Source organism: Rhinoderma darwinii, chromosome 2, assembly GCF_050947455.1.
Source record: "Rhinoderma darwinii isolate aRhiDar2 chromosome 2, aRhiDar2.hap1, whole genome shotgun sequence".
In the NCBI taxonomy this organism is placed as follows: domain Eukaryota; kingdom Metazoa; phylum Chordata; class Amphibia; order Anura; family Rhinodermatidae; genus Rhinoderma; species Rhinoderma darwinii.
In genome coordinates, this window is record NC_134688.1 from 328,218,449 (window position 1) to 328,240,656 (window position 22,208).

General features: G+C 41.8%; 102 pseudogenes; all 102 read right to left on the reverse strand.

The window, feature by feature from the left end:
* Nucleotides 1–37: 37 nt before the first annotated feature.
* On the reverse strand, nt 38–156 carry LOC142745010 (5S ribosomal RNA; annotated as a pseudogene).
* A 67-nt stretch (nt 157–223) lies between these two features.
* On the reverse strand, nt 224–342 carry LOC142746583 (5S ribosomal RNA; annotated as a pseudogene).
* Nucleotides 343–409: 67 nt separating this feature from the next.
* LOC142746043 (5S ribosomal RNA) lies at nt 410–528 on the reverse strand (annotated as a pseudogene).
* Nucleotides 529–595: 67 nt separating this feature from the next.
* Nucleotides 596–714, reverse strand: LOC142744874 (5S ribosomal RNA; annotated as a pseudogene).
* Nucleotides 715–781: 67 nt separating this feature from the next.
* LOC142746196 (5S ribosomal RNA) lies at nt 782–900 on the reverse strand (annotated as a pseudogene).
* A 67-nt stretch (nt 901–967) lies between these two features.
* Nucleotides 968–1,086, reverse strand: LOC142747367 (5S ribosomal RNA; annotated as a pseudogene).
* A 67-nt stretch (nt 1,087–1,153) lies between these two features.
* LOC142746105 (5S ribosomal RNA) lies at nt 1,154–1,272 on the reverse strand (annotated as a pseudogene).
* Nucleotides 1,273–1,688: 416 nt separating this feature from the next.
* LOC142745526 (5S ribosomal RNA) lies at nt 1,689–1,807 on the reverse strand (annotated as a pseudogene).
* A 67-nt stretch (nt 1,808–1,874) lies between these two features.
* LOC142747368 (5S ribosomal RNA) lies at nt 1,875–1,993 on the reverse strand (annotated as a pseudogene).
* Nucleotides 1,994–2,060: 67 nt separating this feature from the next.
* On the reverse strand, nt 2,061–2,179 carry LOC142746197 (5S ribosomal RNA; annotated as a pseudogene).
* A 67-nt stretch (nt 2,180–2,246) lies between these two features.
* Nucleotides 2,247–2,365, reverse strand: LOC142745239 (5S ribosomal RNA; annotated as a pseudogene).
* Nucleotides 2,366–2,618: 253 nt separating this feature from the next.
* On the reverse strand, nt 2,619–2,737 carry LOC142744875 (5S ribosomal RNA; annotated as a pseudogene).
* A 253-nt stretch (nt 2,738–2,990) lies between these two features.
* Nucleotides 2,991–3,109, reverse strand: LOC142745232 (5S ribosomal RNA; annotated as a pseudogene).
* Nucleotides 3,110–3,176: 67 nt separating this feature from the next.
* On the reverse strand, nt 3,177–3,295 carry LOC142746103 (5S ribosomal RNA; annotated as a pseudogene).
* Nucleotides 3,296–3,362: 67 nt separating this feature from the next.
* Nucleotides 3,363–3,481, reverse strand: LOC142745658 (5S ribosomal RNA; annotated as a pseudogene).
* A 67-nt stretch (nt 3,482–3,548) lies between these two features.
* On the reverse strand, nt 3,549–3,667 carry LOC142744499 (5S ribosomal RNA; annotated as a pseudogene).
* Nucleotides 3,668–3,920: 253 nt separating this feature from the next.
* On the reverse strand, nt 3,921–4,039 carry LOC142744453 (5S ribosomal RNA; annotated as a pseudogene).
* Nucleotides 4,040–4,106: 67 nt separating this feature from the next.
* LOC142744704 (5S ribosomal RNA) lies at nt 4,107–4,225 on the reverse strand (annotated as a pseudogene).
* A 67-nt stretch (nt 4,226–4,292) lies between these two features.
* On the reverse strand, nt 4,293–4,411 carry LOC142747164 (5S ribosomal RNA; annotated as a pseudogene).
* A 67-nt stretch (nt 4,412–4,478) lies between these two features.
* On the reverse strand, nt 4,479–4,597 carry LOC142745883 (5S ribosomal RNA; annotated as a pseudogene).
* Nucleotides 4,598–4,850: 253 nt separating this feature from the next.
* Nucleotides 4,851–4,969, reverse strand: LOC142746771 (5S ribosomal RNA; annotated as a pseudogene).
* Nucleotides 4,970–5,036: 67 nt separating this feature from the next.
* Nucleotides 5,037–5,155, reverse strand: LOC142744705 (5S ribosomal RNA; annotated as a pseudogene).
* Nucleotides 5,156–5,222: 67 nt separating this feature from the next.
* On the reverse strand, nt 5,223–5,341 carry LOC142746779 (5S ribosomal RNA; annotated as a pseudogene).
* Nucleotides 5,342–5,594: 253 nt separating this feature from the next.
* Nucleotides 5,595–5,713, reverse strand: LOC142744485 (5S ribosomal RNA; annotated as a pseudogene).
* A 67-nt stretch (nt 5,714–5,780) lies between these two features.
* On the reverse strand, nt 5,781–5,899 carry LOC142744187 (5S ribosomal RNA; annotated as a pseudogene).
* A 67-nt stretch (nt 5,900–5,966) lies between these two features.
* Nucleotides 5,967–6,085, reverse strand: LOC142745574 (5S ribosomal RNA; annotated as a pseudogene).
* Nucleotides 6,086–6,152: 67 nt separating this feature from the next.
* LOC142745591 (5S ribosomal RNA) lies at nt 6,153–6,271 on the reverse strand (annotated as a pseudogene).
* Nucleotides 6,272–6,524: 253 nt separating this feature from the next.
* LOC142745757 (5S ribosomal RNA) lies at nt 6,525–6,643 on the reverse strand (annotated as a pseudogene).
* Nucleotides 6,644–6,710: 67 nt separating this feature from the next.
* Nucleotides 6,711–6,829, reverse strand: LOC142744194 (5S ribosomal RNA; annotated as a pseudogene).
* Nucleotides 6,830–6,896: 67 nt separating this feature from the next.
* On the reverse strand, nt 6,897–7,015 carry LOC142747425 (5S ribosomal RNA; annotated as a pseudogene).
* A 67-nt stretch (nt 7,016–7,082) lies between these two features.
* On the reverse strand, nt 7,083–7,201 carry LOC142747231 (5S ribosomal RNA; annotated as a pseudogene).
* A 68-nt stretch (nt 7,202–7,269) lies between these two features.
* On the reverse strand, nt 7,270–7,388 carry LOC142745133 (5S ribosomal RNA; annotated as a pseudogene).
* A 67-nt stretch (nt 7,389–7,455) lies between these two features.
* LOC142746265 (5S ribosomal RNA) lies at nt 7,456–7,574 on the reverse strand (annotated as a pseudogene).
* Nucleotides 7,575–7,641: 67 nt separating this feature from the next.
* Nucleotides 7,642–7,760, reverse strand: LOC142746465 (5S ribosomal RNA; annotated as a pseudogene).
* A 67-nt stretch (nt 7,761–7,827) lies between these two features.
* LOC142746536 (5S ribosomal RNA) lies at nt 7,828–7,946 on the reverse strand (annotated as a pseudogene).
* A 67-nt stretch (nt 7,947–8,013) lies between these two features.
* LOC142744375 (5S ribosomal RNA) lies at nt 8,014–8,132 on the reverse strand (annotated as a pseudogene).
* Nucleotides 8,133–8,199: 67 nt separating this feature from the next.
* On the reverse strand, nt 8,200–8,318 carry LOC142744778 (5S ribosomal RNA; annotated as a pseudogene).
* A 253-nt stretch (nt 8,319–8,571) lies between these two features.
* LOC142745145 (5S ribosomal RNA) lies at nt 8,572–8,690 on the reverse strand (annotated as a pseudogene).
* Nucleotides 8,691–8,943: 253 nt separating this feature from the next.
* On the reverse strand, nt 8,944–9,062 carry LOC142746553 (5S ribosomal RNA; annotated as a pseudogene).
* Nucleotides 9,063–9,129: 67 nt separating this feature from the next.
* LOC142744877 (5S ribosomal RNA) lies at nt 9,130–9,248 on the reverse strand (annotated as a pseudogene).
* Nucleotides 9,249–9,315: 67 nt separating this feature from the next.
* Nucleotides 9,316–9,434, reverse strand: LOC142746153 (5S ribosomal RNA; annotated as a pseudogene).
* A 67-nt stretch (nt 9,435–9,501) lies between these two features.
* LOC142746151 (5S ribosomal RNA) lies at nt 9,502–9,620 on the reverse strand (annotated as a pseudogene).
* Nucleotides 9,621–9,873: 253 nt separating this feature from the next.
* Nucleotides 9,874–9,992, reverse strand: LOC142744548 (5S ribosomal RNA; annotated as a pseudogene).
* Nucleotides 9,993–10,059: 67 nt separating this feature from the next.
* On the reverse strand, nt 10,060–10,178 carry LOC142744930 (5S ribosomal RNA; annotated as a pseudogene).
* Nucleotides 10,179–10,245: 67 nt separating this feature from the next.
* On the reverse strand, nt 10,246–10,364 carry LOC142746334 (5S ribosomal RNA; annotated as a pseudogene).
* Nucleotides 10,365–10,431: 67 nt separating this feature from the next.
* LOC142744667 (5S ribosomal RNA) lies at nt 10,432–10,550 on the reverse strand (annotated as a pseudogene).
* Nucleotides 10,551–10,617: 67 nt separating this feature from the next.
* On the reverse strand, nt 10,618–10,736 carry LOC142745090 (5S ribosomal RNA; annotated as a pseudogene).
* Nucleotides 10,737–10,803: 67 nt separating this feature from the next.
* LOC142746627 (5S ribosomal RNA) lies at nt 10,804–10,922 on the reverse strand (annotated as a pseudogene).
* Nucleotides 10,923–10,989: 67 nt separating this feature from the next.
* LOC142746165 (5S ribosomal RNA) lies at nt 10,990–11,108 on the reverse strand (annotated as a pseudogene).
* A 67-nt stretch (nt 11,109–11,175) lies between these two features.
* LOC142744901 (5S ribosomal RNA) lies at nt 11,176–11,294 on the reverse strand (annotated as a pseudogene).
* Nucleotides 11,295–11,361: 67 nt separating this feature from the next.
* LOC142745540 (5S ribosomal RNA) lies at nt 11,362–11,480 on the reverse strand (annotated as a pseudogene).
* Nucleotides 11,481–11,547: 67 nt separating this feature from the next.
* LOC142744169 (5S ribosomal RNA) lies at nt 11,548–11,666 on the reverse strand (annotated as a pseudogene).
* A 67-nt stretch (nt 11,667–11,733) lies between these two features.
* LOC142745157 (5S ribosomal RNA) lies at nt 11,734–11,852 on the reverse strand (annotated as a pseudogene).
* A 67-nt stretch (nt 11,853–11,919) lies between these two features.
* LOC142744691 (5S ribosomal RNA) lies at nt 11,920–12,038 on the reverse strand (annotated as a pseudogene).
* Nucleotides 12,039–12,105: 67 nt separating this feature from the next.
* Nucleotides 12,106–12,224, reverse strand: LOC142743860 (5S ribosomal RNA; annotated as a pseudogene).
* Nucleotides 12,225–12,291: 67 nt separating this feature from the next.
* LOC142744662 (5S ribosomal RNA) lies at nt 12,292–12,410 on the reverse strand (annotated as a pseudogene).
* A 253-nt stretch (nt 12,411–12,663) lies between these two features.
* LOC142744673 (5S ribosomal RNA) lies at nt 12,664–12,782 on the reverse strand (annotated as a pseudogene).
* A 67-nt stretch (nt 12,783–12,849) lies between these two features.
* On the reverse strand, nt 12,850–12,968 carry LOC142744779 (5S ribosomal RNA; annotated as a pseudogene).
* A 67-nt stretch (nt 12,969–13,035) lies between these two features.
* Nucleotides 13,036–13,154, reverse strand: LOC142746143 (5S ribosomal RNA; annotated as a pseudogene).
* Nucleotides 13,155–13,221: 67 nt separating this feature from the next.
* Nucleotides 13,222–13,340, reverse strand: LOC142744565 (5S ribosomal RNA; annotated as a pseudogene).
* Nucleotides 13,341–13,407: 67 nt separating this feature from the next.
* LOC142744933 (5S ribosomal RNA) lies at nt 13,408–13,526 on the reverse strand (annotated as a pseudogene).
* A 67-nt stretch (nt 13,527–13,593) lies between these two features.
* LOC142744928 (5S ribosomal RNA) lies at nt 13,594–13,712 on the reverse strand (annotated as a pseudogene).
* Nucleotides 13,713–13,779: 67 nt separating this feature from the next.
* Nucleotides 13,780–13,898, reverse strand: LOC142747083 (5S ribosomal RNA; annotated as a pseudogene).
* A 67-nt stretch (nt 13,899–13,965) lies between these two features.
* On the reverse strand, nt 13,966–14,084 carry LOC142744075 (5S ribosomal RNA; annotated as a pseudogene).
* A 67-nt stretch (nt 14,085–14,151) lies between these two features.
* LOC142745820 (5S ribosomal RNA) lies at nt 14,152–14,270 on the reverse strand (annotated as a pseudogene).
* A 67-nt stretch (nt 14,271–14,337) lies between these two features.
* LOC142745489 (5S ribosomal RNA) lies at nt 14,338–14,456 on the reverse strand (annotated as a pseudogene).
* Nucleotides 14,457–14,523: 67 nt separating this feature from the next.
* Nucleotides 14,524–14,642, reverse strand: LOC142744436 (5S ribosomal RNA; annotated as a pseudogene).
* A 253-nt stretch (nt 14,643–14,895) lies between these two features.
* Nucleotides 14,896–15,014, reverse strand: LOC142744692 (5S ribosomal RNA; annotated as a pseudogene).
* A 67-nt stretch (nt 15,015–15,081) lies between these two features.
* LOC142745821 (5S ribosomal RNA) lies at nt 15,082–15,200 on the reverse strand (annotated as a pseudogene).
* Nucleotides 15,201–15,267: 67 nt separating this feature from the next.
* LOC142744273 (5S ribosomal RNA) lies at nt 15,268–15,386 on the reverse strand (annotated as a pseudogene).
* Nucleotides 15,387–15,453: 67 nt separating this feature from the next.
* Nucleotides 15,454–15,572, reverse strand: LOC142746785 (5S ribosomal RNA; annotated as a pseudogene).
* A 67-nt stretch (nt 15,573–15,639) lies between these two features.
* On the reverse strand, nt 15,640–15,758 carry LOC142744676 (5S ribosomal RNA; annotated as a pseudogene).
* Nucleotides 15,759–16,011: 253 nt separating this feature from the next.
* LOC142745195 (5S ribosomal RNA) lies at nt 16,012–16,130 on the reverse strand (annotated as a pseudogene).
* A 67-nt stretch (nt 16,131–16,197) lies between these two features.
* Nucleotides 16,198–16,316, reverse strand: LOC142746992 (5S ribosomal RNA; annotated as a pseudogene).
* A 67-nt stretch (nt 16,317–16,383) lies between these two features.
* On the reverse strand, nt 16,384–16,502 carry LOC142744050 (5S ribosomal RNA; annotated as a pseudogene).
* A 67-nt stretch (nt 16,503–16,569) lies between these two features.
* On the reverse strand, nt 16,570–16,688 carry LOC142745389 (5S ribosomal RNA; annotated as a pseudogene).
* Nucleotides 16,689–16,755: 67 nt separating this feature from the next.
* On the reverse strand, nt 16,756–16,874 carry LOC142747369 (5S ribosomal RNA; annotated as a pseudogene).
* Nucleotides 16,875–16,941: 67 nt separating this feature from the next.
* On the reverse strand, nt 16,942–17,060 carry LOC142747380 (5S ribosomal RNA; annotated as a pseudogene).
* Nucleotides 17,061–17,127: 67 nt separating this feature from the next.
* On the reverse strand, nt 17,128–17,246 carry LOC142745957 (5S ribosomal RNA; annotated as a pseudogene).
* Nucleotides 17,247–17,312: 66 nt separating this feature from the next.
* Nucleotides 17,313–17,431, reverse strand: LOC142746019 (5S ribosomal RNA; annotated as a pseudogene).
* Nucleotides 17,432–17,498: 67 nt separating this feature from the next.
* Nucleotides 17,499–17,617, reverse strand: LOC142744154 (5S ribosomal RNA; annotated as a pseudogene).
* Nucleotides 17,618–17,870: 253 nt separating this feature from the next.
* On the reverse strand, nt 17,871–17,989 carry LOC142747199 (5S ribosomal RNA; annotated as a pseudogene).
* Nucleotides 17,990–18,056: 67 nt separating this feature from the next.
* LOC142747261 (5S ribosomal RNA) lies at nt 18,057–18,175 on the reverse strand (annotated as a pseudogene).
* Nucleotides 18,176–18,242: 67 nt separating this feature from the next.
* Nucleotides 18,243–18,361, reverse strand: LOC142744541 (5S ribosomal RNA; annotated as a pseudogene).
* Nucleotides 18,362–18,428: 67 nt separating this feature from the next.
* Nucleotides 18,429–18,547, reverse strand: LOC142744542 (5S ribosomal RNA; annotated as a pseudogene).
* A 67-nt stretch (nt 18,548–18,614) lies between these two features.
* LOC142745958 (5S ribosomal RNA) lies at nt 18,615–18,733 on the reverse strand (annotated as a pseudogene).
* A 66-nt stretch (nt 18,734–18,799) lies between these two features.
* On the reverse strand, nt 18,800–18,918 carry LOC142746020 (5S ribosomal RNA; annotated as a pseudogene).
* Nucleotides 18,919–18,985: 67 nt separating this feature from the next.
* Nucleotides 18,986–19,104, reverse strand: LOC142744155 (5S ribosomal RNA; annotated as a pseudogene).
* Nucleotides 19,105–19,357: 253 nt separating this feature from the next.
* LOC142747200 (5S ribosomal RNA) lies at nt 19,358–19,476 on the reverse strand (annotated as a pseudogene).
* Nucleotides 19,477–19,543: 67 nt separating this feature from the next.
* Nucleotides 19,544–19,662, reverse strand: LOC142747262 (5S ribosomal RNA; annotated as a pseudogene).
* Nucleotides 19,663–19,729: 67 nt separating this feature from the next.
* On the reverse strand, nt 19,730–19,848 carry LOC142744543 (5S ribosomal RNA; annotated as a pseudogene).
* Nucleotides 19,849–19,915: 67 nt separating this feature from the next.
* On the reverse strand, nt 19,916–20,034 carry LOC142745646 (5S ribosomal RNA; annotated as a pseudogene).
* A 67-nt stretch (nt 20,035–20,101) lies between these two features.
* Nucleotides 20,102–20,220, reverse strand: LOC142743871 (5S ribosomal RNA; annotated as a pseudogene).
* A 67-nt stretch (nt 20,221–20,287) lies between these two features.
* On the reverse strand, nt 20,288–20,406 carry LOC142744156 (5S ribosomal RNA; annotated as a pseudogene).
* A 67-nt stretch (nt 20,407–20,473) lies between these two features.
* On the reverse strand, nt 20,474–20,592 carry LOC142747370 (5S ribosomal RNA; annotated as a pseudogene).
* Nucleotides 20,593–20,659: 67 nt separating this feature from the next.
* Nucleotides 20,660–20,778, reverse strand: LOC142745197 (5S ribosomal RNA; annotated as a pseudogene).
* Nucleotides 20,779–20,845: 67 nt separating this feature from the next.
* LOC142747371 (5S ribosomal RNA) lies at nt 20,846–20,964 on the reverse strand (annotated as a pseudogene).
* Nucleotides 20,965–21,217: 253 nt separating this feature from the next.
* LOC142745630 (5S ribosomal RNA) lies at nt 21,218–21,336 on the reverse strand (annotated as a pseudogene).
* A 67-nt stretch (nt 21,337–21,403) lies between these two features.
* LOC142746966 (5S ribosomal RNA) lies at nt 21,404–21,522 on the reverse strand (annotated as a pseudogene).
* Nucleotides 21,523–21,589: 67 nt separating this feature from the next.
* On the reverse strand, nt 21,590–21,708 carry LOC142744478 (5S ribosomal RNA; annotated as a pseudogene).
* Nucleotides 21,709–21,775: 67 nt separating this feature from the next.
* Nucleotides 21,776–21,894, reverse strand: LOC142744068 (5S ribosomal RNA; annotated as a pseudogene).
* A 67-nt stretch (nt 21,895–21,961) lies between these two features.
* Nucleotides 21,962–22,080, reverse strand: LOC142744758 (5S ribosomal RNA; annotated as a pseudogene).
* Between the last annotated feature and the right edge of the window lie 128 nt (nt 22,081–22,208).

A 22,208-nucleotide genomic window follows, 5' to 3' on the forward strand; every position in this document is an offset into this window, starting at 1 on the left:
ATCGATTGTGAAACAAAATCTAAACGACATAATAAAAATTCAACCGCACCACGGATTCCCAGACAGTCTCCCACACTGGTACTAGCGAGGCCTTAAGCTGTGTAACTTCTGCGATCTGACGAGAGCAGGGACTTTCAGCTTAGAATGGCCATTGACATTAAATGCTTTAATCCATAGTCCTTTTTAATCGATTGTGAAACAAAATCTAAACGACATAATAAAAATTCAACCGCACCACGGATTCCCAGACAGTCTCCCACACTGGTACTAGCGAGGCCTTAAGCTGGGTAACTTCTGCGATCTGACGAGAGCAGGCACATTCAGTTTAGAATGGCCATTGACGTTAAATGCTTTAATCCATAGTCCTATTTAATCGATTGTGAAACAAAATCTAAACGACATAATAAAAAGTCAACCGCACCACGAATTCCCAGACAGTCTCCCACACTGGTACTAGCGAGGCCTTAAGCTGTGTAACTTCTGCGATCTGACGAGAGCAAGGACATTCAGCTTAGAATGGTTATTGACATTAAATGCTTTAATCCATAGTCCTTTTTAATCGATTGTGAAACAAAATCTAAATGACATAATAAAAATTCAACCGCACCACGGATTCCCAGACAGTCTCCCACACTGGTACTAGCGAGGCCTTAAGCTGTGTAACTTCTGCGATCTGACGAGAGCAGGCACATTCAGCTTAGAATGGCCATTGACGTTAAATGCTTTAATCCATAGTCCTATTTAATCTATTGTGAAACAAAATCTAAACGACATAATAAAAAGTCAACCGCACCACGGATTCCCAGACAGTCTCCCACACTGGTACTAGCGAGGCGTTAAGCTGTGTAACTTCTGCGATCTAACGAGAGCAGGCACATTCAGCTTAGAATGGCCATTGACATTAAATGCTTTAATCCATAGTCCTTTTTAATCGATTGTGAAACAAAATCTAAACGACATAAAAAAAAGTCAACCGCACCACGGATTCCCAGACAGTCTCCCACACTGGTACTAGCGAGGCCTTAAGCTGTGTAACTTCTGCGATCTGACGAGAGCAGGCACATTCAGCTTAGAATGGCCATTGACATTAAAAGCCTTAATCCATAGTCCTATTTAATCTATTGTGAAACAAAATCTAAACAACATAATAAAAAGTCAACCGCACCACGGATTCCCAGACAGTCTCCCACACTGGTACTAGCGAGGCCTTAAGCTGTGTAACTTCTGCGTTAGGATGAGAGCAGGCACATTCAGCTTAGAATGGCCATTGGCGTTAAATGCTTTAATCCATAGTCCTATTTAATCTATTGTGAAACAAAATCTAAACGACATAATAAAAAGTCAACCGCACCACGGATTCCCAGACACTCTCCCACACTGGTACTAGCGAGGCCTTAAGCTGTGTAAGTTCTGCGATCTGACGAGAGCAGGCACATTCAGCTTAGAATTTCCATTGACATTAAATGCTTTAATCCATAGTCCTTTTTAATCGATTGTGAAACAAAATCTAAACGACATAATAAAAAAACAGTCTCCCACACTGGTACTAGCGAGGCATTAAGCTGTGTAACTTCTGCGATCTAACGAGAGCAGGCACATTCAGCTTAGAATGGCCATTGACATTAAATGCTTTAATCCATAGTCCTTTTTAATCGATTGTGAAACAAAATCTAAACGATATAATAAAAAGTCAACCGCACCACGGATTCCCAGAAAATCTCCCACACTGGTACTAGCGAGGCCTTAAGCTGTGTAACTTCTGCGATCTGACGAAAGCAGGCACATTCAGCTTAGAATGGCCATTGACATTAAATGCTTTAAGACATAGTCCTTTTTAATCGATTGTGAAACAAAATCTAAACGACATAATAAAAAGTCAACCGCACCACGGATTCCCAGACAGTCTCCCACACTGGTACTAGCGAGGCCTTAAGCTGTGTAACTTCTGCGATCTGACGAGAGCAGGCACATTCAGCTTAGAATGGCCATTGACGTTAAATGCTTTAATCCATAGTCCTATTTAATCTATTGTGAAACAAAATCTAAACGACATAATAAAAAGTCAACCGCACCACGGATTCCCAGACAGTCTCCCACACTGGTACTAGCGAGGCGTTAAGCTGTGTAACTTCTGCGATCTAACGAGAGCAGGCACATTCAGCTTAGAATGGCCATTGACATTAAATGCTTTAATCCATAGTCCTTTTTAATCGATTGTGAAACAAAATCTAAACGACATAATAAAAAGTCAACCGCACCACAGATTCCCAGACAGTCTCCCACACTGGTACTAGCGAGGCCTTAAGCTGTGTAACTTCTGCGATCTGACGAAAGCAGGCACATTCAGCTTAGAATGGCCATTGACATTAAATGCTTTAATCCATAGTCCTTTTTAATCGATTGTGAAACAAAATCTAAACGACATAATAAAAAGTCAACCGCACCACGGATTCCCAGACAGTCTCCCACACTGGTACTAGCGAGGCCTTAAGTTGTGTAACTTCTGCAATCTGACGAGAGCAGGGACATTCAGATTAGAATGGCCATTGACATTAAATGCTTTAATCCATAGTCCTTTTTAATCGATTGTGAAACAAAATCTAAACGACATAATAAAAATTCAACCGCACCACGGATTCCCAGACAGTCTCCCACACTGGTACTAGCGAGGCCTTAAGCTGTGTAACTTCTGCGATCTGACGAGAGCAGGCACATTCAGCTTAGAATGGCCATTGACGTTAAATGCTTTAATCCATAGTCCTATTTAATCTATTGTGAAACAAAATGTAAACGACATAATAAAAAGGCAACCGCACCACGGATTCCCAGACAGTCTCCCACACTGGTACTAGCGAGGCGTTAAGCTATGTAACTTCTGCGATCTAACGAGAGCAGGCACATTCAGCTTAGAATGGCCATTGACATTAAATGCTTTAATCCATAGTCCTTTTTAATCGATTGTGAAACAAAATCTAAACGACATAATAAAAAGTCAACCGCACCACGGATGCCCAGACAGTCTCCCACACTGGTACTAGCGAGGCCTTAAGCTGTGTAACTTCTGCGATCTGACGAGAGCAGGCACATTCAGCTTAGAATGGCCATTGACATTAAAAGCCTTAATCCATAGTCCTATTTAATCTATTGTGAAACAAAATCTAAACAACATAATAAAAAGTCAACCGCACCACGGATTCCCAGACAGTCTCACACACTGGTACTAGCGAGGCCTTAAGCTGTGTAACTTCTGCGATCTGACGAGAGCAGGGACATTCAGCTTAGAATGGCCATTGACATCAAATGCTTTAATCCATAGTCCTTTTTAATCGATTGTGAAACAAAATCTAAACGACATAATAAAAATTCAACCACACCACGGATTCCCAGACAGTCTCCCACACTGGTACTAGCGAGGCCTTAAGCTGTGTAACTTCTGCGATCTGACGAGAGCAGGCACATTCAGCTTAGAATGGCCATTGACATTAAATGCTTTAATCCATAGTCCTTTTTAATCGATTGTGAAACAAAATCTAAACGACATAATAAAAAGTCAACCGCACCACGGATTCCCAGACAGTCTCCCAGACTGGTACTAGCGAGGCCTTAAGCTGGGTAACTTCTGCGATCTGACGAGAGCAGGCACATTCAGCTTAGAATGGCCATTGACGTTAAATGCTTTAATCCATAGTTCTATTTAATCTATTGTGAAACAAAATCGATACGACATAATAAAAAGGCAACCGCACCACGGATTCCCAGAAAGTCTCCCACACTGGTACTAGCGAGGCGTTAAGCTTTGTAACTTCTGCGATCTAACGAAAGCAGGCACATTCAGCTTAGAATGGCCATTGACATTAAATGCTTTAATCCATAGTCCTTTTTAATCGATTGTGAAACAAAATCTAAACGACATAATAAAAAGTCAACCGCACCACGGATTCCCAGACAGTCTCCCACACTAGTACTAGCGAGGCCTTAAGCTGTGTAACTTCTGCGTTCTGACGAGAGCAGGCACAATCAGCTTAGAATGGCCATTGACGTTAAATGCTTTAATCCATAGTCCTATTTAATCTATTGTGAAACAAAATCTAAACGACATAATAAAAAGTCAACCGCACCACGGATTCCCAGACAGTCTCCCATACTGGTACTAGCGAGGCCTTAAGCTGTGTAAGTTCTGTGATCTGACGAGAGCAGGCCCATTCAGCTTAGAATGGCCATTGACATTAAATGCTTTAATCCATAGTCCTTTTTAATCGATTGTGAAACAAAATCTAAACGACATAATAAAAAGGCAACCGCACCACGGATTCCCAGACAGTCTCCCACACTGGTACTAGCGAGGCCTCAAGCTGTGTATCTTCTGTGATCTGACGAGAGCAGGCACATTCAGCTTAGAATGGCCATTGACGTTAAATGCTTTAATCCATAGTCCTATTTAATCTATTGTGAAACAAAATCTAAACGACATAATAAAACATCAACCGCACCACGGATTCCCAGACAGTCTCCCAGACTGGTACTAGCGAGGCCTTAAGCTGGGTAACTTCTGCGATCTGACGAGAGCAGGCACATTCAGCTTAGAATGGCCATTGACGTTAAATGCTTTAATCCATAGTCCTATTTAATCTATTGTGAAACAAAATCGATACGACATAATAAAAAGGCAACCGCACCACGGATTCCCAGAAAGTCTCCCACACTGGTACTAGCGAGGCGTTAAGCTTTGTAACTTCTGCGATCTAACGAGAGCAGGCACATTCAGCTTAGAATGGCCATTGACATTAAATGCTTTAATCCATAGTCCTTTTTAATCGATTGTGAAACAAAATCTAAACGACATAATAAAAAGTCAACCGCACCACGGATTCCCAGACAGTCTCCCACACTGGTACTAGCGAGGCCTTAAGCTGTGTAACTTCTGCGTTCTGATGAGAGCAGGCACATTCAGCTTAGAATGGCCATTGACGTTAAATGCTTTAATCCATAGTCCTATTTAATCTATTGTGAAACAAAATCTAAACGACATAATAAAAAGTCAACCGCACCACGGATTCCCAGACAGTCTCCCATACTGGTACTAGCGAGGCCTTAAGCTGTGTAAGTTCTGTGATCTGACGAGAGCAGGCCCATTCAGCTTAGAATGGCCATTGACATTAAATGCTTTAATCCATAGTCCTTTTTAATCGATTGTGAAACAAAATCTAAACGACATAATAAAAAGGCAACCGCACCACGGATTCCCAGACAGTCTCCCACACTGGTACTAGCGAGGCCTTAAGCTGTGTATCTTCTGTGATCTGACGAGAGCAGGCACATTCAGCTTAGAATGGCCATTGACTTTAAATGCTTTAATCCATAGTCCTATTTAATCTATTGTGAAACAAAATCTAAACGACATAATAAAACATCAACCGCACCACGGATTCCCAGACAGTCTCCCACACTGTTACTAGCGAGGCGTTAAGCTGTGTAACTTCTGCGATCTGACGAGAGCAGGCACTATCAGCTTAGAATGGCCATTGACATTAAATGCTTTAATCCATAGTCCTTTTTAATCGATTGTGAAACAAAATCTAAACGACATAATAAAAAGTCAACTGCACCACGGATTCCCAGACAGTCTCCCACACTGGTACTAGCGAGGCCTTAAGATGTGTAACTTCTGCGTTCTGACGAGAGCAGGCACATTCAGCTTAGAATGGCCATTGACGTTAAATGCTTTAATCCATAGTCCTATTTAATCTATTGTGAAACAAAATCTAAACGACATAATAAAAAGTCAACCGCACCACGGATTCCCAGACAGTCTCCCACACTGGTACTAGCGAGGCCTTAAACTGTGTAACTTCTGCGATCTGACGAGAGCAGGCACATTCAGCTTAGAATGGCCATTGACGTTAAATGCTTTAATCCATAGTCCTATTTAATCTATTGTGAAACAAAATCTAAACGACATAATAAAAAGTCAACCGCACCACGGATTCCCAGACAGTCTCCCACACTGGTACTAGCGAGGCCTTAAGCTGTGTAACTTCCACGATCTGACGAGAGCAGGCACATTCAGCTTAGAATGGCCATTGACCTTAAATGCTTTAATCCATAGTCCTTTTTAATCGATTGTGAAACAAAATCTAAACGACATAATAAAAAGTCAACCGCACCATGGATTCCCAGACAGTCTCCCACACTGGTACTAGCGAGGCCTTAAGCTGTGTAACTTCTGCGATCTGACGAGAGCAGGGACATTCAGCTTAGAATGGCCATTGACATTAAATGCTTTAATCCATAGTCCTTTTTAATCGATTGTGAAACAAAATCTAAACGACATAATAAAAATTCAACCGCTCCACGGATTCCCAGACAGTCTCCCACACTGGTACTAGGGAGGCATTAAGCTGTGTAACTTCTGCGATCTGACGAGAGCAGGCACATTCAGCTTAGAATGGCCATTGACATTAAATGCTTTAATCCATAGTCCTTTTTAATCTATTGTGAAACAAAATCTAAACGACATAATAAAAACTCAACCGCACCACAGATTCCCAGACAGTCACCCACACTGGTACTAGCGAGGCCTTAAGCTGTGTAACTTCTGCGATCTGACGAGAGCAGGGACATTCAGCTTAGAATGGCCATTGACATTAAATGCCTTAATCCATAGTCCTATTTAATCTATTGTGAAACAAAATCTAAACAACATAATAAAAAGTCAACCGCACCACGCATTCCCAGACAGTCTCCCACACTGGTACCAGCGAGGCCTTAAGCTGTGTAACTTCTGCGTTCGGACGAGAGCAGGCACATTCAGCTTAGAATGGCCATTGACGTTAAATGCTTTAATACATAGTCCTATTTAATCTATTGTGAAACAAAATCTAAACAACATAATAAAAAGTCAACTGCACCACGGATTCCCAGACAGTCTCCCACACTGGTACTAGCGAGGCCTTAAGCTGTGTAACTTCTGCGATCTGACGAGAGCAGGCACATTCAGCTTAGAATGGCCATTGACGTTAAATGCTTTAATCCATAGTCCTATTTAATCTATTGTGAAACAAAATCTAAACGACATAATAAAAAGTCAACCACACCACGGATTCCCAGACAGTCTCCCACACTGGTACTAGCGAGGCGTTAAGCTGTGTAACTTCTGCGATCTAATGAGTGCAGGCACATTCAGCTTAGAATGGCCATTGACATTAAATGCTTTTAATCCATAGTCCTTTTTAATCGATTGTGAAACAAAATCTAAACGACATAATAAAAAGTCAACCGCACCACGGATTCCCAGACAGTCTCCCACACTGGTACTAGCGAGGCCTTAAGCTGTGTAACTTCTGCGATCTGACGAGAGCAGGCACATTCAGCTTAGAATGGCCATTGACATTAAATGCTTTAATCCATAGTCCTTTTTAATCGATTGTGAAACAAAATCTAAATGACATAATAAAAAGTAAACCGCACCACGGATTCCCAGACAGTCTCCCACACTGGTACTAGCGAGGCCTTAAGCTGTGTAACTTCTGCGATCTGACGAGAGCATGCACATTCAGCTTAGAATGGCCATTGACATTAAATGTTTTAATCCATAGTCCTTTTTAATCGATTGTGAAACAAAATCTAAACGACATAATAAAAAGTCAACCGCACCACGGATTCCCAGACAGTCTCCCACACTGGTACTAGTGAGGCGTTAAGCTGTGTAACTTCTGCGATCTAACGAGAGCAGGCACATTCAGCTTAGAATGGCCATTGACATTAAATGCATTAATCCATAGTCCTTTTTAATCGATTGTGAAACAAAATCTAAACGACATAATAAAAAGTCAACCGCACCACGGAATCCCAGACAGTCTCCCACACTGGTACTAGCGAGGCCTTAAGCTGTGTAACTTCTGCGATCTGACGAGAGCAGGCACATTCAGCTTAGAACGGCCATTGACATTAAATGCTTTAATCCATAGTCCTTTTTAATCGATTGTGAAACAAAATCTAAATGACATAATAAAAAGTCAACCGCACCACGGATTCCCAGACAGTCTCCCACACTGGTACTAGCGAGGCCTTAAGCCGTGTAACTTCTGCGATCTGACGAGAGCAGGGACATTCAGCTTAGAATGGCCATTGACATTAAATGTTTTAATCCATAGTCCTTTTTAATCGATTGTGAAACAAAATCTAAACGACATAATAAAAATTCAACCGCACCACGGATTCCCAGACAGTCTCCCACACTGGTACTAGCGAGGCCTTAAGCTGTGTAACTTCTGCGATCTGACGAGAGCAGGCACATTCAGCTTAGAATGGCCATTGACGTTAAATGCTTTAATCCATAGTCCTATTTAATCTATTGTGAAACAAAATCTAAACGACATAATAAAAAGTCAACCGCACCACGGATTCCCAGACAGTCTCCCACACTGGTACTAGCGAGGCGTTAAGCTGTGTAACTTCTGCGATCTAACGAGAGCAGGCACATTCAGCTTAGAATCGCCATTGTCATTAAATGCTTTAATCCATAGTCCTTTTTAATCGATTGTGAAACAAAATCTAAACGACATAATAAAAAGTCAACCGCACCACGGATTCCCAGACAGTCTCCCACACTGGTACTAGCGAGGCCTTAAGCTGTGTAACTTCTGCGATCTGACGAGAGCAGGCACATTCAGCTTAGAATGGCCATTGACATTAAAAGCCTTAATCCATAGTCCTATTTAATCTATTGTGAAACAAAATCTAAACAACATAATAAAAAGTCAACCGCACAACGGATTCCCAGACAGTCTCACACACTGGTACTAGCGAGGCCTTAAGCTGTGTAACTTCTGCGATCTGACGAGAGCAGGGACATTCAGCTTAGAATGGCCATTGACATTAAATGCTTTAATCCATAGTCCTTTTTAATCGATTGTGAAACAAAATCTAAACGACATAATAAAAGTTCAACCACACCACGGATTCCCAGACAGTCTCCCACACTGGTACTAGCGAGGCCTTAAGCTGTGTAACTTCTGCGTTCTGACGAGAGCAGCCACATTCAGCTTAGAATGGCCATTGACGTTAAATGCTTTAATCCATAGTCCTATTTAATCTATTGTGAAACAAAATCTAAACGACATAATAAAAAGTCAACCGCACCACGGATTCCCAGACAGTCTCCAACGCTGGTACTAGCGAGGCCTTAAGCTGTGTAACTTCTGCGATCTGACGAGAGCAGGGACATTCAGCTTAGAATGGCCATTGACATTAAATGCTTTAATCCATAGTCCTTTTTAATCGATTGTGAAACAAAATCTAAAAGACATAATAAAAATACAACCGCACCACGGATTCCCAGACAGTCTCCCACACTGGTACTAGCGAGGCCATAAGCTGTGTAACTTCTGCGATCTGACGAGAGCAGGTACATTCAGCTTAGAATGGCCATTGACATTAAAAGCTTTAATCAATAGTCCTTTTTAATCGATTGTGAAACAAAATCTAAACGACATAATAAAAAGTCAACCACACCACGGATTCCCAGACAGTCTCCCACACTGGTACTAGCGAGGCCTTAAGCTGTGTAACTTCTGCGATCTGACGAGGGCAGGGACATTCAGCTTAGAATGGCCATTGACATTAAATGCTTTAATCCATAGTCCTTTTTAATCGATTGTGAAACAAAATCTAAACGACATAATAAAAATTCAACCGCACCACGGATTCCCAGACAGTGTCCCACACTGGTATTAGCGAGGTGTTAAGCTGTGTAACTTCTGCGATCTAACGAGAGCAGGCACATTCAGCTTAGAATGGCCATTGACATTAAATGCTTTAATCCATAGTCCTTTTTAATCGATTGTGAAACAAAATCTAAACGACATAATAAAAAGTCAACCGCACCACGGATTCCCAGACAGTCTCCCACACTGGTACTAGCGAGGCCTTAAGCTGTGTAACTTCTGCGATCTGATGAGAGCAGGCACATTCAGCTTAGAATGGCCATTAAAATTAAAAGCCTTAATCCATAGTCCTATTTAATCTATTGTGAAACAAAATCTAAACAACATAATAAAAAGTCAACCGCACCACGGATTCCCAGACAGTCTCCCACACTGTTACTAGCGAGGCCTTAAGCTGTGTAACTTCTGCGTTCTGACGAGAGCAGGCACATTCAGCTTAGAATGGCCATTGACGTTAAATGCTTTAATCCATAGTCCTATTTAATCTATTGTGAAACAAAATCTAAACGACATAATAAAAAGTCAACCGCACCACGGATTCACAGACAGTCTCCCACACTGGTACTAGCGAGGCCTTAAGCTGTGTAACTTCTGCGATCTGACGAGAGCATGCACATTCAGCTTAGAATGGCCATTGACGTTAAATGCTTTAATCCATAGTCCTATTTAATCTATTGTGAAACAAAATCTAAACGACATAATAAAAAGTCAACCGCACCACGGATTCCCAGACAGTCTCCCACACTGGTACTAGCGAGGCCTTAAGCTGTGTAACTTCTGCGATCTGACGAGAGCAGACACATTCAGCTTAGAATGGCCATTGACATTAAATGCTTTAATCCATAGTCCTTTTTAATCGATTGTGAAAAAAAATCTAAACGACATAATAAAAAGTCAACCGCACCACGGATTCCCAGACAGTCTCCCACACTGGTACTAGCGAGGCCTTAAGCTGTGTAACTTCTGCGATCTGACGAAAGCAGGGACATTCAGCTTAGAATGGCCATTGACTTTAAATGCTTTAATCCATAGTCCTTTTTAATCGATTGTGAAACAAAATCTAAACGACATAATAAAAAGTCAAGTGCACCACGGATTCCCAGACAGTCTCCCACACTGGTACTAGCGAGGCCTTAAGCTGTATAACTTCTGCGATCTGCCGAGAGCAGGCACATTCAGCTTAGAATGGCCATTGACATTAAAAGCCTTAATCCATAGTCCTATTTAATCTATTGTGAAACAAAATCTAAACAACATAATAAAAAGTCAACCGCACCACGGATTCCCAGACAGTCTCCCACACTGGTACTAGCGAGGCGTTAAGCTGTGTAACTTCTGCGATCTAACGAGAGCAGGCACATTCAGCTTAGAATGGCCATTGACATTAAATGCTTTAATCCATAGTCCTTTTTAATCGATTGTGAAACAAAATCTAAACGACATAATAAAAAGTCAACCGCACCACGGATTCCCAGACAGTCTCCCACACTGGTACTAGCGAGGCCTTAAGCTGTGTAACTTCTGCGATCTGACGAGAGCAGGCACATTCATCTTAGAATGGCCATTGACATCAAATGCTTTAATCCATAGTCCTTTTTAATCGATTGTGAAACAAAATCTAAATGACATAATAAAAAGTCAACCGCACCACGGATTCCCAGACAGTCTCCCACACTGGTACTAGCGAGGCCTTAAGCCGTGTAACTTCTGCGATCTGACGAGAGCAGGGACATTCAGCTTAGAATGGCCATTGATATTAAATGTTTTAATCCATAGTCCTTTTTAATCGATTGTGAAACAAAATCTAAACGACATAATAAAAATTCAACCGCACCACGGATTCCCAGACAGTCTCCCACACTGGTACTAGCGAGGCCTTAAGCTGTGTAACTTCTGCGATCTGACGAGAGCAGGTACATTCAGCTTAGAATGGCCATTGACATTAAATGCTTTAATCCATAGTCCTATTTAATCTATTGTGAAACAAAATCTAAACGACATAATAAAAAGTCAACCGCACCACGGATTCCCAGACAGTCTCCCACACTGGTACTAGCGAGGCCTTAAGCTGTGTAACTTCTGCGATCTGACGAGAGCAGGCACATTCAGCTTAGAATGGCCATTGACATTAAAAGCCTTAATCCATAGTCCTATTTAATCTATTGTGAAACAAAATCTAAACAACATAATAAAAAGTCAACCACACCACGGATTCCCAGACAGTCTCCCACACTGGTACTAGCGAGGCCTTAAGCTGTGTAACTTCTGCGATCTGACGAGAGCAGGGACATTCAGCTTAGAATGGCCATTGACATTAAATGATTTAATCAATAGTCCTTTTTAATCGATTGTGAAACAAAATCTAAACGACATAATAAAAAGTCAACCGCACCACGGATTCCCAGACAGTCTCCCACACTGGTACTAGCGAGGCCTTAAGCTGTGTAACTTCTGCGTTCTGACGAGAGCAGGCACATTCAGCTTAGAATGGCCATTGACGATAAATGCTTTAATCCATAGTCCTATTTAATCTATTGTGAAACAAAATCTAAACGACATAATAAAAAGTCAACCGCACCACGGATTCCCAGACAGTCTCCCACACTGGTACTAGCGAGGCCTTAAGCTGTGTAATTTCTGCGATCTGACGAGAGCAGGCACATTCAGCTTAGAATGGCCATTGACATTAAATGCTTTAATCCATAGTCCTTTTTAATCGATTGTGAAACAAAATCTAAACGACATAATAAAAAGTCAACCGCAACACGCATTCCCAGACAGTCTCCCACACTGGTACTAGCGAGGGCTTAAGCTGTGTAACTTCTGCATTCTGACGAGAGCAGGCACATTCAGCTTAGAATGGCCATTGACGTTAAATGCTTTAATCCATAGTCCTATTTAATCTATTGTGAAACAAAATCTAAACGACATAATAAAAAGTCAACCGCACCACGGATTCCCAGACAGTCTCCCACACTGGTACTAGCGAGGCCTTAAGCTGTGTAATTTCTGCGATCTGACGAGAGCAGGCACATTCAGCTTAGAATGGCCATTGACATTAAATGCTTTAATCCATAGTCCTTTTTAATCGATTGTGAAACAAAATCTAAACGACATAATAAAAATTCAACCGCACCACGGATTCCCAGACAGTCTCCCACACTGGTACTAGCGAGGCCTTAAGCTGTGTAACTTCTGCGATCTGACGAGAGCAGGCACATTCAGCTTAGAATGGCCATTGACATTAAATGCTTTAATCCATAGTCCTTTTTAATCGATTGTGAAACAAAATCTAAACGACATAATAAAAAGTCAACCGCACCACGGATTCCCAGACAGTCTCCCACACTGGTACTAGCGAGGCCTTAAGGTGTTTAACTTCTGCGTTCTGACGAGAGGAGGCACATTCAGCTTAGAATGGCCATTGAAGTTAAAAGCTTTAATCCATAGTCCTATTTAATCTATTGTGAAACAAAATCTAAACGACATAATAAAAAGTCAACTGCACCACGGATTCCCAGACAGTCTCCCACACTGATACTAGCGAGGCCTTAAGCTGTGTAATTTCTGCGATCTGACGAGAGCAGGCACATTCAGCTTAGAATGGCCATTGACATTAAATGTTTTAATCCATAGTCCTTTTTAATCGATTGTGAAACAAAATCTAAACGACATAATAAAAAGTCAACCGCACCACGGATTCCCAGACAGTCTCCCACACTGGTACTAGCGAGGCCTTAAGGTGTGTAACTTCTGCGATCTGACGAGAGCAGGCACATTCAGCTTAGAATGGCCATTGACATTAAATGCTTTAATCCATAGTCCTTTTTAATCGATTGTGAAACAAAATCTAAACGACATAATAAAAAGTCAACCGCACCACGGATTCCCAGACAGTCTCCCACACTGGTACTAGAGAGGCCTTAAGCTGTGTAACTTCTGCGATCTGACGAGAGCAGGGACATTCAGCTTAGAATGGCCATTGACATTAAATGCTTTAATCCATAGTCCTTTTTAATCGATTGTGAAACAAAATCTAAACGACATAATAAAATTTCAACCGCACCACGGATTCCCAGACAGTCTCCCACACTGGTACTAGCGAGGCGTTAAGCTGTGTAACTTCTGCGATCTGACGAGAGCAGGCACATTCAGCTTAGAATGGCCATTGACATTAAAAGCCTTTATCCATAGTCCTATTTAATCTATTGTGAAACAAAATCTAAACAACATAATAAAAAGTCAACTGCACCACGGATTCCCAGACAGTCTCCCACACTGGTACTAGCGAGGCCTTAAGCTGTGTAACTTCTGCGATCTGACGAGAGCAGGGACATTCAGCTTAGAATGGCCATTGACATTAAATTCTTTAATCCATAGTCCTTTTTAATCGATTGTGAAACAAAATCTAAACGACATAATAAAAATTCAACCGCACCACGGATTCCCAGACAGTCTCCCACACTGGTACTAGCGAGGCCTTAAGCTGTGTAACTTCTGCGTTCTGACGAGAGCTGGCACATTCAGCTTAGAATGGCCATTGACGTTAAATGGTTTAATCCATAGTCCTATTTAATCTATTGTGAAACAAAATCTAAACAACATAATAAAAAGTCAACCGCACCACGGATTCCCAGACAGTCTCCCACACTGGTACTAGCGAGGCCTTAAGCTGTGTAACTTTTACGTTCTGACGAGAGCAGGCACATTCAGCTTAGAATGGCCATTGACGTTAAATGCTTTAATCCATAGTCCTATTTAATCTATTGTGAAACAAAATCTAAACGACATAATAAAAAGTCAACCGCACCACGGATTCCCAGACAGTCTCCCACACTGGTACTAGTGAGGCCTTAAGCTGTGTAACTTCTGCGATCTGATGAGAGCAGGCACATTCAGCTTAGAAAGGCCATTGACGTTAAATGCTTTAATCCATAGTCCTATTTAATCTATTGTGAAATAAAATCTAAACGACATAATAAAAAGTCAACCGCACAACGGATTCCCAGACAGTCTCCCACAATGGTACTAGCGAGGCGTTAAGCTGTGTAACTTCTGCAATCTAACGAGGGCAGGCACATTCAGCTTAGAATGGCCATTGACATTAAATGCTTTAATCCATAGTCCTTTTTAATCGATTGTGAAACAAAATCTAAACGACATAATAAAAAGTCAACCACACCACGGATTCCCAGACAGTCTCCCACACTGGTACTAGCGAGGCCTTAAGCTGTGTAACTTCTGCGATCTGACGAGAGCAGGGACATTCAGCTTAGAATGGCCATTGACATTAAATGCTTTAATCCATAGTCCTTTTTAATCGATTGTGAAACAAAATCTAAACGACATAATAAAAATTCAACCGCACCACGGATTCCCAGACAGTCTCCCACACTGGTACTAGCGAGGCCTTAAGCTGTGTAACTTCTGCGTTCTGACGAGAGCTGGCACATTCAGCTTAGAATGGCCATTGACGTTAAATGCTTTAATCCATAGTCCTATTTAATCTATTGTGAAACAAAATCTAAACAACATAATAAAAAGTCAACCGCACCACGGATTCCCAGACAGTCTCCCACACTGGTACTAGCGAGGCCTTAAGCTGTGTAACTTCTACGTTCTGACGAGAGCAGGCACATTCAGCTTAGAATGGCCATTGACATTAAATGCTTTAATCCATAGTCCTTTTTAATCGATTGTGAAACAAAATCTAAACGACATAATAAAAAGGCAACCGCACCACGGATTCCCAGACAGTCTCCCACACTGGTACTAGCGAGGCCTTAAGCTGTGTATCTTCTGTGATCTGACGAGAGCAGGCACATTCAGCTTAGAATGGCCATTGACATTAAATGCTTTAATCCATAGTCCTTTTTAATCGATTGTGAAACAAAATCTAAACGACATAATAAAAAGTCAACTGCACCACGGATTCCCAGACAGTCTCCCACACTGGTACTAGCGAGGCCTTAAGCTGTGTAACTTCAGCGATCTGACGAGAGCAGGCACATTCAGCTTAGAATGGCCATTGACATTAAAAGCCTTAATCCATAGTCCTATTTAATCTATTGTGAAACAAAATCTAAACGACATAATAAAAATTCAACCGCACCACGGATTCCCAGACAGTCTCCCACACTGGTCCTAGCGAGGCCTTAAGCTGTGTAACTTCTGCGTTCTGACTAGAGCAGGCACATTCAGCTTAGAATGGCCACTGATGTTAAATGCTTTAATCCATAGTCCTATTTAATCTATTGTGAAACAAAATCTAAACGACATAATAAAAAGTCAACCGCACCATGGATTCCCAGACAGTCTCCCACACTAGTACTAGTGAGGCCTTAAGCTGTGTAACTTCTGCGATCTGACGAGAGCAGGCACATTCAGCTTAGAATGGCCATTGACGTTAAATGCTTTAATCCATAGTCCTATTTAATCTATTGTGAAACAAAATCTAAACGACATAATAAAAAGTCAACCGCACCACGGATTCCCAGACAGTCTCCCACACTGGTACTAGCGAGGCGTTAAGCTGTGTAACTTCTGCGATCTAACGAGGGCAGGCACATTCAGCTTAGAATGGCAATTGACATTAAATGCTTTAATCCATAGTCCTTTTTAATCGATTGTGAAACAAAATCTAAACGACATAATAAAAAGTCAACCGCACCACGGATTCCCAGACAGTCTCCCACACTGGTACTAGCGAGGCCTTAAGCTGTGTAACTTCTGCGATCTGACGAGAGCAGGGACATTCAGCTTAGAATGGCCATTGACATTAAAGGCTTTAATCCATAGTCCTTTTTAATCGATTGTGAAACAAAATCTAAACGACATAATAAAAATTCAACCACACCACGGATTCCCAGACAGTCTCCCACACTGGTACTAGCGAGGCCTTAAGCTGTGTAACTTCTGCGTTCTGACGAGAGCAGGCACATTCAGCTTAGAATGGCTATTGACGTTAAATGCTTTAATCCATAGTCCTATTTAATCTATTGTGAAACATAATCTAAACGACATAAAAAAAAGTCAACCGCACCACGGATTCCCAGACAGTCTCCCACACTGGTACTAGCGAGGCCTTAAGCTGTGTAACTTCTGCGATCTGACGAGAGCAGGCACATTCAGCTTAGAATGGCCATTGACATTAAATGCTTTAATCCATAGTCCTTTTTAATCTATTGTGAAACAAAATCTAAACGACATAATAAAATGTCAACAGCACCACGGATTCCCACACAGTCTCCCACACTGGTACTAGCGAGGCCTTCAGCTGTGTAACTTCTGCGATCTGACGAGAGCAGGCACATTCAGCTTAGAATGGCCATTGACATTAAATGCTTTAATCCATAGTCCTTTTTAATCGATTGTGAAACAAAATCTAAACGACATAATAAAAAGTCAACCGCACTACGGATTCCCAGACAGTCTCCCACACTGGTACTAGCGAGGCCTTGAGCTGTGTAACTTCTGCGATCTGACGAGAGCAGGGACATTCAGCTTAGAATGGCCATTGACATTAAATGCTTTAATCCATAGTCCTTTTTAATCGATTGTGAAACAAAATCTAAACGACATAATAAAAGTCAACCGCACCACGGATGCCCAGACAGTCTCCCACACTGGTACTAGCGAGGCCTTAAGCTGTGTAACTTCTGCATTCTGACGAGAGCAGGCACATTCAGCTTAGAATGGCCATTGACGTTAAATGCTTTAATCCATAGTCCTATTTAATTTATTGTGAAACAAAATTTAAACGACATAATAAAAAGTCTACCGCACCACGGATTCCCAGACAGTCTCCCACACTGGTACTAGCGAGGCCTTAAGCTGTGTAACTTCTGCGATCTGACGAGAGCAGGCACATTCAGCTTAGAATGGCCATTGACATTAAATGCTTTAATCCATAGTCCTATTTAATCTATTGTGAAACAAAATCTAAACGACATAATAAAAAGTCAACCGCACCACGGATTCCCAGACAGTCTCCCACACTGGTACTAGCGAGGCGTTAAGCTGTGTAACTTCTGCAATCTAACGAGGGCAGGCACATTCAGCTTAGAATGGCCATTGACATTAAATGCTTTAATCCATAGTCCTTTTTAATCGATTGTGAAACAAAATCTAAACGACATAATAAAAAGTCAACCGCACCACGGATTCCCAGACAGTCTCCCACACTGGTACTAGCGAGGCATTAAGCTTTGTAACTTCTGCGATCTGACGAGAGCAGGGACATTCAGCTTAGAATGGCCATTGACATTAAATGCTTTAATCCATAGTCCTTTTTAATCGATTGTGAAACAAAATCTAAACGACATAATAAAAATTCAACCGCACCACGGATTCCCAGACAGTCTCCCACACTGGTACTAGCGAGGCCTTAAGCTGTGTAACTTCTGCGTTCTGACGAGAGCTGGCACATTCAGCTTAGAATGGCCAGTGACGTTAAAAGCTTTAATCCATAGTCCTATTTAATCTATTGTGAAACAAAATCTAAACGACATAATAAAAAGTCAACTGCACCACGGATTCCCAGACAGTCTCCCACACTGGTACTAGCGAGGCCTTAAGCTGTGTAACTTCTGCGACCTGACGAGAGCAGGCACATTCAGCTTAGAATGGCCATTGACATTAAATGCTTTAATCCATAGTCCTTTTTAATCTATTGTGAAACAAAATCTAAACGACATAATAAAAAGTCAACTGCACCACGGATTCCCAGACAGTCTCCCACACTGGTACTAGCGAGGCCTTAAGCTGTGTAACTTCTGCGACCTGACGAGAGCAGGCACATTCAGCTTAGAATGGCCATTGACATTAAATGCTTTAATCCATAGTCCTTTTTAATCGATTGTGAAACAAAATCTAAACGACATAATAAAAAGTCAACCGCACTACGGATTCCCAGACAGTCTCCCACACTGGTACTAGCGAGGCCTTGAGCTGTGTAACTTCTGCGATCTGACGAGAGCAGGGACATTCAGCTTAGAATGGCCATTGACATTAAATGCTTTAATCCATAGTCCTTTTTAATCGATTGTGAAACAAAATCTAAACGACATAATAAAAGTCAACCGCACCACGGATGCCCAGACAGTCTCCCACACTGGTACTAGCGAGGCCTTAAGCTGTGTAACTTCTGCATTCTGACGAGAGCAGGCACATTCAGCTTAGAATGGCCATTGACGTTAAATGCTTTAATCCATAGTCCTATTTAATTTATTGTGAAACAAAATTTAAACGACATAATAAAAAGTCTACCGCACCACGGATTCCCAGACAGTCTCCCACACTGGTACTAGCGAGGCCTTAAGCTGTGTAACTTCTGCGATCTGACGAGAGCAGGCACATTCAGCTTAGAATGGCCATTGACATTAAATGCTTTAATCCATAGTCCTATTTAATCTATTGTGAAACAAAATCTAAACGACATAATAAAAAGTCAACCGCACCACGGATTCCCAGACAGTCTCCCACACTCGTACTAGCGAGGCGTTAAGCTGTGTAACTTCTGCAATCTAACGAGGGCAGGCACATTCAGCTTAGAATAGCCATTGACATTAAATGCTTTAATCCATAGTCCTTTTTAATCGATTGTGAAACAAAATCTAAACGACATAATAAAAAGTCAACCGCACCACGGATTCCCAGACAGTCTCCCACACTGGTACTAGCGAGGCATTAAGCTTTGTAACTTCTGCGATCTGACGAGAGCAGGGACATTCAGCTTAGAATGGCCATTGACATTAAATGCTTTAATCCATAGTCCTTTTTAATCGATTGTGAAACAAAATCTAAACGACATAATAAAAATTCAACCGCACCACGGATTCCCAGACAGTCTCCCACACTGGTACTAGCGAGGCCTTAAGCTGTGTAACTTCTGCGTTCTGACGAGAGCTGGCACATTCAGCTTAGAATGGCCAGTGACGTTAAAAGCTTTAATCCATAGTCCTATTTAATCTATTGTGAAACAAAATCTAAACGACATAATAAAAAGTCAACTGCACCACGGATTCCCAGACAGTCTCCCACACTGGTACTAGCGAGGCCTTAAGCTGTGTAACTTCTGCGACCTGACGAGAGCAGGCACATTCAGCTTAGAATGGCCATTGACATTAAATGCTTTAATCCATAGTCCTTTTTAATCGATTGTGAAACAAAATCTAAACAACATAATAAAAAGTCAACCACACCACGGATTCCCAGACAGTCTCCCACACTGGTACTAGCGGGGCCTTAAGCTGTGTAACTTCTGCGACCTGACGAGAGCAGGCACATTCAGCTTAGAATGGCCATTGACCTTAAATGCTTTAATCCATAGTCCTTTTTAATCGATTGTGAAACAAAATCTAAACGACATAATAAAAAGTCAACCGCACCACGGATTCCCAGACAGTCTCCCACATTGGTACTAGCGAGGCCTTAAGCTGTGTAACTTCTGCGATCTGACGAGAGCAGGCACATTCAGCTTAGAATGGCCATTGACGTTAAATGCTTTAATCCATAGTCCTATTTAATCTATTGTGAAACAAAATTTAAACGACATAATAAAAAGTCTACCGCACCACGGATTCCCAGACAGTCTCCCACACTGGTACTAGCGAGGCCTTAAGCTGTGTAACTTCTGCGATCTGACGAGAGCAGGCACATTCAGCTTAGAATGGCCATTGACATTAAATGCTTTAATCCATAGTCCTTTTTAATCGATTGTGAAACAAAATCTAAACGACATAATAAAAAGTCAACCGCACCACGGATTCCCAGACAGTCTCCCACACTGGTACTAGCGAGGCCTTAAGCTGTGTAACTTCTGCGATCTGACGAGAGCAGGCACATTCAGCTTAGAATGGCCATTGACATTAAAAGCCTTAATCCATAGTCCTATTTAATCTATTGTGAAACAAAATCTAAACAACATAATAAAAAGTGAACCGCACCACGGATTCCCAGACAGTCTCCCACACTGGTACTAGCGAGGCCTTAAGCTGTGTAACTTCTGCGATCTGACGAGAGCAGGCACATTCAGCTTAGAATGGCCATTGACGTTAAATGCTTTAATCCATAGTCCTATTTAATCTATTGTGAAACAAAATTTAAACGACATAATAAAAAGTCAACCGCACCACGGATTCCCAGACAGTCTCCCACACTGGTACTAGCGAGGCCTTAAGCTGTGTAACTTCTGCGATCTGACGAGAGCAGGCACATTCAGCTTAGAATGGCCATTGACATTAAATGCTTTAATCCATAGTCCTATTTAATCTATTGTGAAACAAAATCTAAACGACATAATAAAAAGTCAACCGCACCACGGATTCCCAGACAGTCTCCCACACTGGTACTAGCGAGGCGTTAAGCTGTGTAACTTCTGCAATCTAACGAGGGCAGGCACATTCAGCTTAGAATGGCCATTGACATTAAATGCGTTAATCCATAGTCCTTTTTAATCGATTGTGAAACAAAATCTAAACGACATAATAAAAAGTCAACCGCACCACGGATTCCCAGACAGTCTCCCACACTGGTACTAGCGAGGCCTTAAGCTTTGTAACTTCTGCGATCTGACGAGAGCAGGGACATTCAGCTTAGAATGGCCATTGACATTAAATGCTTTAATCCATAGTCCTTTTTAATCGATTGTGAAACAAAATCTAAACGACATAATAAAAATTCAACCGCACCACGGATTCCCAGACAGTCTCCCACACTGGTACTAGCGAGGCCTTAAGCTGTGTAACTTCTGTGTTCTGACGAGAGCTGGCACATTCAGCTTAGAATGGCCATTGACGTTAAATGCTTTAATCCATAGTCCTATTTAATCTATTGTGAAACAAAATCTAAACGACATAATAAAAAGTCAACCGCACCACGGATTCCCAGACAGTCTCCCACACTGGTACTAGCGAGGCCTTAAGCTGTGTAACTTCTGCGACCTGACGAGAGCAGGCACATTCAGCTTAGAATGGCCATTGACATTAAAAGCCTCAATCCATAGTCCTATTTAATCTATTGTGAAACAAAATCTAAACAACATAATAAAAAGTCAACCGCACCACGGATTCCCAGACAGTCTCCCACACTGGTACTAGCGAGGCCTTAAGCTGTGTAACTTCTGCGTTCTGACGAGAGCAGGCACATTCAGCTTAGAATGGCCATTGACGTTAAATGCTTTAATCCATAGTCCTATTTAATCTATTGTGAAACAAAATCTAAACGACATAATAAAAAGTCAACCGCACCACGGATTCCCAGACAGTCTCCCACACTGGTACTAGCGAGGCCTTAAGCTGTGTAACTTCTGCAATCTGACGAGAGCAGGCACATTCAGCTTAGAATGGCCATTGACATTAAATGCTTTAATCCATAGTCCTTTTTAATCGATTGTGAAACAAAATCTAAACGACATAATAAAAAGGCAACCGCTCCACGGATTCCCAGACAGTCTCCCACACTGGTAGTAGCGAGGCCTTAAGC